Here is a 7,617-nt window from a genome sequence, read left to right as displayed (position 1 = left end):
TGATCCCGTTAATCAAATGACAACGCATGCCTATGGTTAGGAAACATAACCATCTTTGATCAACGAGCTAGTCAAGTAGGGGCATACTAGTGACACTCTGTTTGTCTATGTATTCACACATGTATTATGTTTCCGGTTAATACAATTCTAGCATGAATAATAAACATTTATCATGATATAAGAAAAAAATAATAATTTTATTATTGCCTCTAGGGCATATTTCCTTTAGAGACACGGCGACGGCAAACTCCGACCCGCGGCGAGGGCGGTGACTTGCGTGGTGGGGGTGGGGCAGGTGGTCGGGGATTGACCGGAGGCGTGGGTGCATGCGGGCTGCATGCGGCGCTCCCCTTTTTTCTTCTGACGAGGATTGTGTGCGTGAGGAAGGAGAGAATTGACTTTTGTGCGAAGGGATACCCCCCTTTTTTCTTCTGACGAGGAATGCGTGCGTGAGGAAGAAGGAGAGAGTTGGCTTTTGTGCGAAGGGATAAGGCTAATCTGAGGGCCTCTGGCCTTGATCTAATTACAAGCATCCCATCTCAAGAAATGAAAATTTTAAGTTGATGGGCAACACCTGAGGGACCAAATGGCAAGCCATTGTGGTGGTCTCTCTCCCATAAAAAATAAATTTAATATCATTGTGGGCACATGATTCACATATCAAATATTAAACTGATAAGAACAGATACTACACTTGATCTTAGCCAAAAAGCCGAGAAAGATATGAGTTGAATCGCTGCCCTACCCCTCTATTTATCCCCTCCTACCGGACGCAGCTTCGGTGCCTTAAAGGCACCTGCCTTTGGGTCACTGACATGTGGGCTAGCCACTTGTTGGGCCCACATGTCATAGATACAAAGGCAGGTGCCTTAAGGCACCGAAATATAGTCCCCTCCTACCTCCTGTCCTCTCCTCACCTAGCGAGGTGGTACTAAACGAACTGCTCGCGCCTGACGGTGCAATGCCACCAAGCCAGCCTCTTGCGTGGGCCTAAACATAGAAGGCCTTTTGCAAGGCCTATTTTACGATCACAGCGCTGGCTAATGAGTTGCTCGCGCCGCTGTTTTGCGATCACAGCGCTGGCGAACGCCACGGCTCGAGGGGCAGTCTGCCGAGAATCAGCCGTGTGCACACGCCCGGAGCTATATATATCTACAGCTAAGAGCATCTTTAGCCGCGCCCTCAACAAGACCCCCAAGACGACTTTTCGGCCGTCGGTGCTAAAAAATTGGCCCAGTCACGCCCCAAGGACCCAATTTTCGTCGGCTCGGACTGAAATTGGCGCCGGCGGACCCAACCCAAATCCGGCGTGCTGGGGGCTGCTCGGGGGCACTGGGCAAATCGTTTTTGGCGCGAAAGAGCCACGGGCCCTCCTTGCCAGCGACTCGTCTCGCTTCTCGCCGCTTCATCGTCCTCATCGCCTCGTTTCCCGCGGCGAATCAATGCCAAAGCTGCCGCACGCTGCCGCGCCGGTTAGCCTCCGCCGTTGATGCCTCACGGGCAGCGCAGTGAAGGCGTGACGACGCGTGTCCCCGCGCATGCCACGCGTAGACGCGGCGGCCACGCATGCTCGCGGCACCTCCACCTATATAAGCCGACCCCCAGCGCGCCGGTGGCACGCACAGAGTCTCCACCGCTGACGCACCCTCTCTCCCCTTCCTCCCTCTCCCCTCGCCGTCCCAGTTCAAATAAATGGCCGAACGATTCCCAGGCGACGGCGCGGCGGCGAACGGCTTCAGCCGCCACCACCTTCATGAGGACGAAGCATGGCTCCTCTTCGAGGCCGAGTACCCGGTCCTGCTGGACATGCGGGTGCCCGGAGCGTGGAGAATCAGCGCCGGCGGGGTCCCGGTGCCACCACCGCCCACCGGGGTGGCACGGCGTGCGGAGATCGCATGTATCTGCGCCTCCCTGCCGCGGGCGGCGAGGGAGGGCCGCGCTACGTCCCCGACAGTCCGCTCTGGGAGCCGTACTTCCGCCGCCGTCACGCCGAGCAGCTCGAAGCCACCAACGCTGGAGGCCGTCCTCGAGTACATCGAGGGCGGCAACACGCCGAGGCTGGAGTACCCCGAGCCCCCGTCCTTCTCTCGCCGCTGTGGGAGCTCGTGGACGCCGAGGTGCATGGACCCTGGGGCGTCCTCCTCCTCGTCCGGTCGGTCGACCGGCTCTCCCTGCCTCCGCCCCGTCAAGCCGGAGCCCCAGGACACGCCTGTCAGCCGGCGCACCCGCCGCTCCGGTGTCCGCATCGCCGACTCCACCCCCGCCTCTGGCCGCCTCGTCTTCGTCCCACCCAAACCGGAGCCCAGCCTCCCCCCGGAGTACGAGGAGCTAGCTCGGCGCGGCTTCTCCGACGAGGACGCCCTACGGTGGGCGCGCGACGACTACCTCCGCGACGAGATGGTCCGACAGCGTCGGGCCCTGGAGGAGATCGCCGCCCGCAAGCGTGGGCGCGAGGACGAGCACGGCGTCGTGATCCTCGACAGCGACGACGACGAGGACGCCGCCGGACCGTCCAACCCGCCGCGCCAACCGGGGGAGGGTTGCAGCAGGGATGGCGGCCGCGGCGGAGGCGACGACGACGACGATGACGGTGGCGACTACACGCGGTTCTATATCCTCCTCGGCATGTAGAACGGTGACGAGCGGCGAGGCGAGGGAGACGGCGGGCCTAGTAGTGTTTTTTTTTCTTTTTTATAAAATATTTTAAATATGTATAAACTCTCGCCGTGTTTGGTTGAATTTGGTTTGAACTTGCCGAAATATGTATGAACTCGCCGAAAATGGTTGAATTTGCGCCATGTTTGTGCCTCACTTTAATTTTCACGAAAATTCGTCGGCGCTGCGACTGGCATCACGCCCCCAGCGCGCGTTTTGCGCTGGTGCGCCCCAGGGGCGATTTTTAGCGCCTCCTTGGGGGCCAACGGCTGGAGATGCTTTATCCATCAGGGGTCACGGCCGAGCGCTGTTGTCAGTAGCGGGCGGAATCCGGGCTCAGTTCCACCATCCTTTCTGAAAGAGCAATTCTGCAAGTGCGTTCATGAGTTATTCAGAACATAGGTTGCTGCAGTCTTCTCTGAATTCACGAGTTATTATTCAGACATTCTCCACCCTCAAAGAACTCAGCAGACCGGATGTCCATTATTAACAGAAAGGCCATGGGATGAGTCGCTAATGATGGAAGTCAGGGACGTCACACAGAAGTTCTTTCAGCTCCCTCACGAGGAAAAATTGAAGATCAAAATGACACCTCAGAGTGATTATAGGTGTGATATCTGAATAAAAACCCAACTCTTCTTGTAGCTAGTTGTTTGGTCCTTGGAATATCTCTACATAAGTACATATGCAATGAACTTTCTTGTGGTCTATCATCAGAGGGTATCAGAGAGTGGGAGAAAATGTTACCAAGGGTAAACCTAATATGCATGAAGCAATTCATGTAAGTTCATCTGTCCCTCAATTTCTTGTAATACTTGTTTAAATTGTTCTGTCATTTTTAGCTAAACCCTTAGAAAAAATTTGCAATGCTACATGCCTATCGAACCGGGCAGATATGGTAATCATGCTAAACCAATGGAAGAATCTAATTTGTGGTATGTTTTCAACTTCCCTTCTCTGTTTTTCTTTAGGATCCCTTCTCTGTTCTTTTCTCTGAAGGTATATTTTAGAGAGCCGTCGTCACATTTTTTTCTGAAAACGGTTCACTGCCTGCTTTTCTGAAGGTAACACTGTTAGACACCTATTGATGTCAGTATGTTCACCATGTAAAAAAATGCTCCTTTACTACTTAATACGCTTTAAAGAGCTGAATAGTTTATCTTCCATGCAGGCCAGATTATCCATCAAATTTTGACACGCTGCTGGAAAACTATATAAGCCTTCTACAAAGTCCACTTATCTGAATTACTTATTCTTTTATGCTCATCGATCGTATCTGACAGTGTTTATCATGCCATTTTTTATTTCAGATCTTTCAAGGAAGATCATGCGAGGCATAGCCTTGGCACTGGGCGCGCAGTTGGATGCTTTCGAAGGCGGAACAACAGGAGATGCTTTCTGGGTTCTCAGATTGATTGGCTATCCATTCTCAGCTGGCATCCCACCACGCATTGATATTGGATGGTAAGCACACAAAAAAACATATTTGTCTTATGCTTACTTGGGTGGATACATCTGACTGCTTTTCTTCGATACACCATGCATCCTATGATCAATTCAGTGGAGCTCACACAGATTATGGTTAGTACATTGTATCGTGTTCTTTAAGTCAATACTAGAACACTGTATCGTGTTCTTTAAGTCAATACTAGAATAATATGTTTGCCTTTTTAGGAAAAACGCATATGGTATTTTTCAAAACATTAAACCAAAAATCCTGGGGGGAATACTTTTCCTCATTTTGTTAAACTGAGGCCTTTTTGACACTGGTGAATCAGGACGGTGATATCTGTGCTCTTGAGATACTTATTACTTCACTAGCACACATATCTTGTACTATTATCCATCTATGCCCTCTGTTTCCTCTGTCAAGAAGCAAGGAGATTGATCTGCTGAAACTCTTTAGTAAATTTGGTATCAGGTAAGGAACCAGTCTGGTGAGTGGATATAAGCCAAGCCCGTACCCGGGACCTTCGTTTGCAACATCGGAGACATGCTGAAGGTTTCCTTGTTTGCAACTTCACTGAATTTTATCTGTTTTGTCCGCCTAATTCAGTCTTTTCTTGTAGCAACCTTATCAATTGTAAATCATTTTCTTGTAGCTACCGTGTATCTGTCGCATTCTTCTATGAGGTATGTATGTATGTATAGCCCTCTCGCGGACGAACATATTTATGATATGTATGGCTGTACCGATTGAGTTGCTTATACTCGATGTTTTTTTCTGAAACAAATGGCCTGTATATGCAGTCGAACTTTGACGCTGCGGTGGAGCCCGTGGAGTTGTGCCGAGAGAAAACCGGCGGCGTTGCCAAGTATGAGAAGGTGGTGTATGGGGAGCACCTGGTGCAGAAAGTTCTCACCAACTTCGTTATGTAACAGTTTCTGTAGCATTAGCATGTACTGGAAACGTTGGGGACCGGCCACGGCGCTTCGTCAATAAAACATGTTGACAAACTATCCCGGTGTGTTGTGACCAGGCAAAGGAGTGCCATGGCAAAGCGCTCACTTTGCAGGCACAATGAACAGTCACTCTATTTGTTATGCTCATACGTAGAGATCTTTTTTTCAACGAAAAGGCTAGAAACTCCACCAGTTTTTCTATAGAAGGTGATTATGTCGGTTCGAGCCTCCCGGGCATCTCGGTCCTTTGCCAATCTACCAACGGAACAACACTGAGTTCCATCTCAAGAACAACCTACCAACGGCTCAACCTCCTGTCCTACAAGCATTTTGGGGGTTCCGAATGAACATATCTTCTCACTCACAAACTGGATGCAGACTGAACTTCAAAGCACTTTGGCAGAACAAATCAAAATTTAAAATTGTTTTGGTTGGGGTGCGCCTGCCCAGGCAGTAGTGCAAGGCACTGGGCGACACCCGAGGGACCCAATGGCAAGCCATTGTGGTGGTCCCTCCCCCACAAAAAATAAATTTAATATCACTATGGGCACATGGCCCACATATCAGATATTAAACTGATAAGAACAGATACTACACTTGATCTTAGCCAAAAGCCAGGCCTGATTCCTCATCCTTTCTGAAAGAGAAATTCAACAGTGCGTTCATGAGTTATTCAGAAATATATGTTGCTGCAGTCTTCTCTGAATTCACGAGTTATTATTCAGACATTCTGCGCCCTCTCTGAACTCAGCAGACTGGATGTTGGAGTGTGACGGTCTGACGGAACAAGTAGTTCTCCTAGAGGACATGCAGCTGATCGATACATGTTTATCCTTTTAAATTTCTCTTTTCCGCACCAGTCGTGTTAAGGTGATATGGTTGATGCACTGTTTGTTTATCTCAAAAGTGAGTTCTCTTTTTTTTGAAAATATGAAAAGTGAGTTCTCTTTTCCTCTTTGCATGATGAGATATCAGCCAGCTCGTCGAGAAGATCGATGATCCTTCCATGGCCGACGACGAGGGTTTCCTGGACGACGCTTGCAGGGACGCCGGATTCTTCTGTTTGGTGATCACTCGTTCAACTTTGTGATGGCAATTTGGACTGCCAAGCAGACTATACAAAACTGGAAAGACCTTTTTATACTCATTTTTTATGTTGTTGTGATATTTCAATAGAAAATGAAAATAAAATAGTATCAGCAGTTTGCAGACAAAATGCTGTACTGTATCAATAATAGAATGTAATAAAACGTCATGTGTGTGTCATGTTCAATTGTTCTGTGCAGCTGGTCTTTCCACTTTGGGTTTTTGAACAAAAACTGGTCTTAAATCATCGGTAGCGTGTTAATTAATATTTAATAATGTGTTGTTGTCTAGACCAACTATGGTAAATGATGTATATGTGTGTTATTAATAGAAAGATCATGGGATTGCGGAGTCGCTAATGATGGAAGTCAGGGATGTCACACGCAAATTCTTTCAGCTCCCTCACAAGGAATAACTGAAGATCAAAATGGCACCTCAGAGTGGTTATTGGTGAGATTGCATAAACTTTTCAACCTGTCTTGTTTCCTTTACTTGTAGCTCGTTGTTTGGTCCTTGCAAGCCTTCGCTTATTAACTTATGTTATAACCCTGATACATGAAGCAATTGATAAGTTCACCTCTGTCTCTGAATTTTTCTTGTCACATGTTTAAGTTGTTCTATTTTCTGACTACACCATGAGGATAAAAATTGCAGTGCTACACACCTATCGAACCAGACATATAGAGATATTTTGCTAAACAAATGTTAGTATATAATTGGACTTTTATAACTACCAAACATTCGGATTTTAGCAATTGGCAAGAACGATCCTTACTCCATTTTAATTATATAAATGCATGCATTAGAATGACTAATTTTTCTAGAACGTGCACTCCTCCCTCTAATTACATGCATATATGCATCAAAGGATAAAAAGTTGATGTCATCCTAGATTTTTTTTTACTTTTTTCAAATTTCAAAATGTTTTGTAGCTCAAACCGTCGCCCCGATTGAAAAACCGTCTTCATAAAAAAAAACATCTCGACGAGATCTTCAAAACTAGATCCCATGTTGATATGTTCTGATGATTTTTTTTGGGACCAAAAGTTACCACATCTGGACTATATAAGTTAGCACGTCCGTCATACATAAGTTACCGTGTCATTTACACAAAAGTATTCGGGGGTGTGTTTTCGACAAACTTTTATCCCAGTGTCAAACGGTGATTATAGTGTTTGCAATGAGTTATCAACTTTGTTGTGTATATTACCATGTTGCACAAAAGTTATTGGGTTATGTTTTTCAACAATTTTTATCAACTCAGTCAAAAAATTACCATGATATTTGTATGAGTTATTAGCTCTCATGTGCGTGCATTATCATTTTGTTTACACATGAGTTATTGGGAGGTGTTTTTTAACAATATTTTTCCTTGGTCAAAAGTTACCATGTATGGACTATGTAAGTTATCAGCTTTGTTGTATGTATATTGTCATGTTATTTACACACAAATTATCAGGGTATGTTTTCAAC

General features: G+C 47.0%; 1 non-coding gene and 2 pseudogenes across 1 annotated transcript; 1 reads left to right on the top strand and 2 right to left on the bottom strand.

The window, feature by feature from the left end:
• Window positions 1–550: 550 nt before the first annotated feature.
• Window positions 551–725, bottom strand: LOC119334790 (annotated as a pseudogene).
• A 1,170-nt stretch (window positions 726–1,895) lies between these two features.
• LOC119333775 lies at window positions 1,896–5,034 on the top strand (annotated as a pseudogene).
• Window positions 5,035–5,489: 455 nt separating this feature from the next.
• LOC119334785 lies at window positions 5,490–5,683 on the bottom strand. The gene has a single exon (XR_005161549.1). It is a non-coding gene; the product is annotated as a U2 spliceosomal RNA (small nuclear RNA).
• Window positions 5,684–7,617: the final 1,934 nt, after the last annotated feature.

The sequence above is a fragment of the Triticum dicoccoides genome, chromosome 7A (genome assembly GCF_002162155.2).
Source record: "Triticum dicoccoides isolate Atlit2015 ecotype Zavitan chromosome 7A, WEW_v2.0, whole genome shotgun sequence".
Lineage (NCBI taxonomy): Eukaryota > Viridiplantae > Streptophyta > Magnoliopsida > Poales > Poaceae > Triticum > Triticum dicoccoides.
This window is presented reverse-complemented; position numbering and strand designations above follow the sequence as displayed.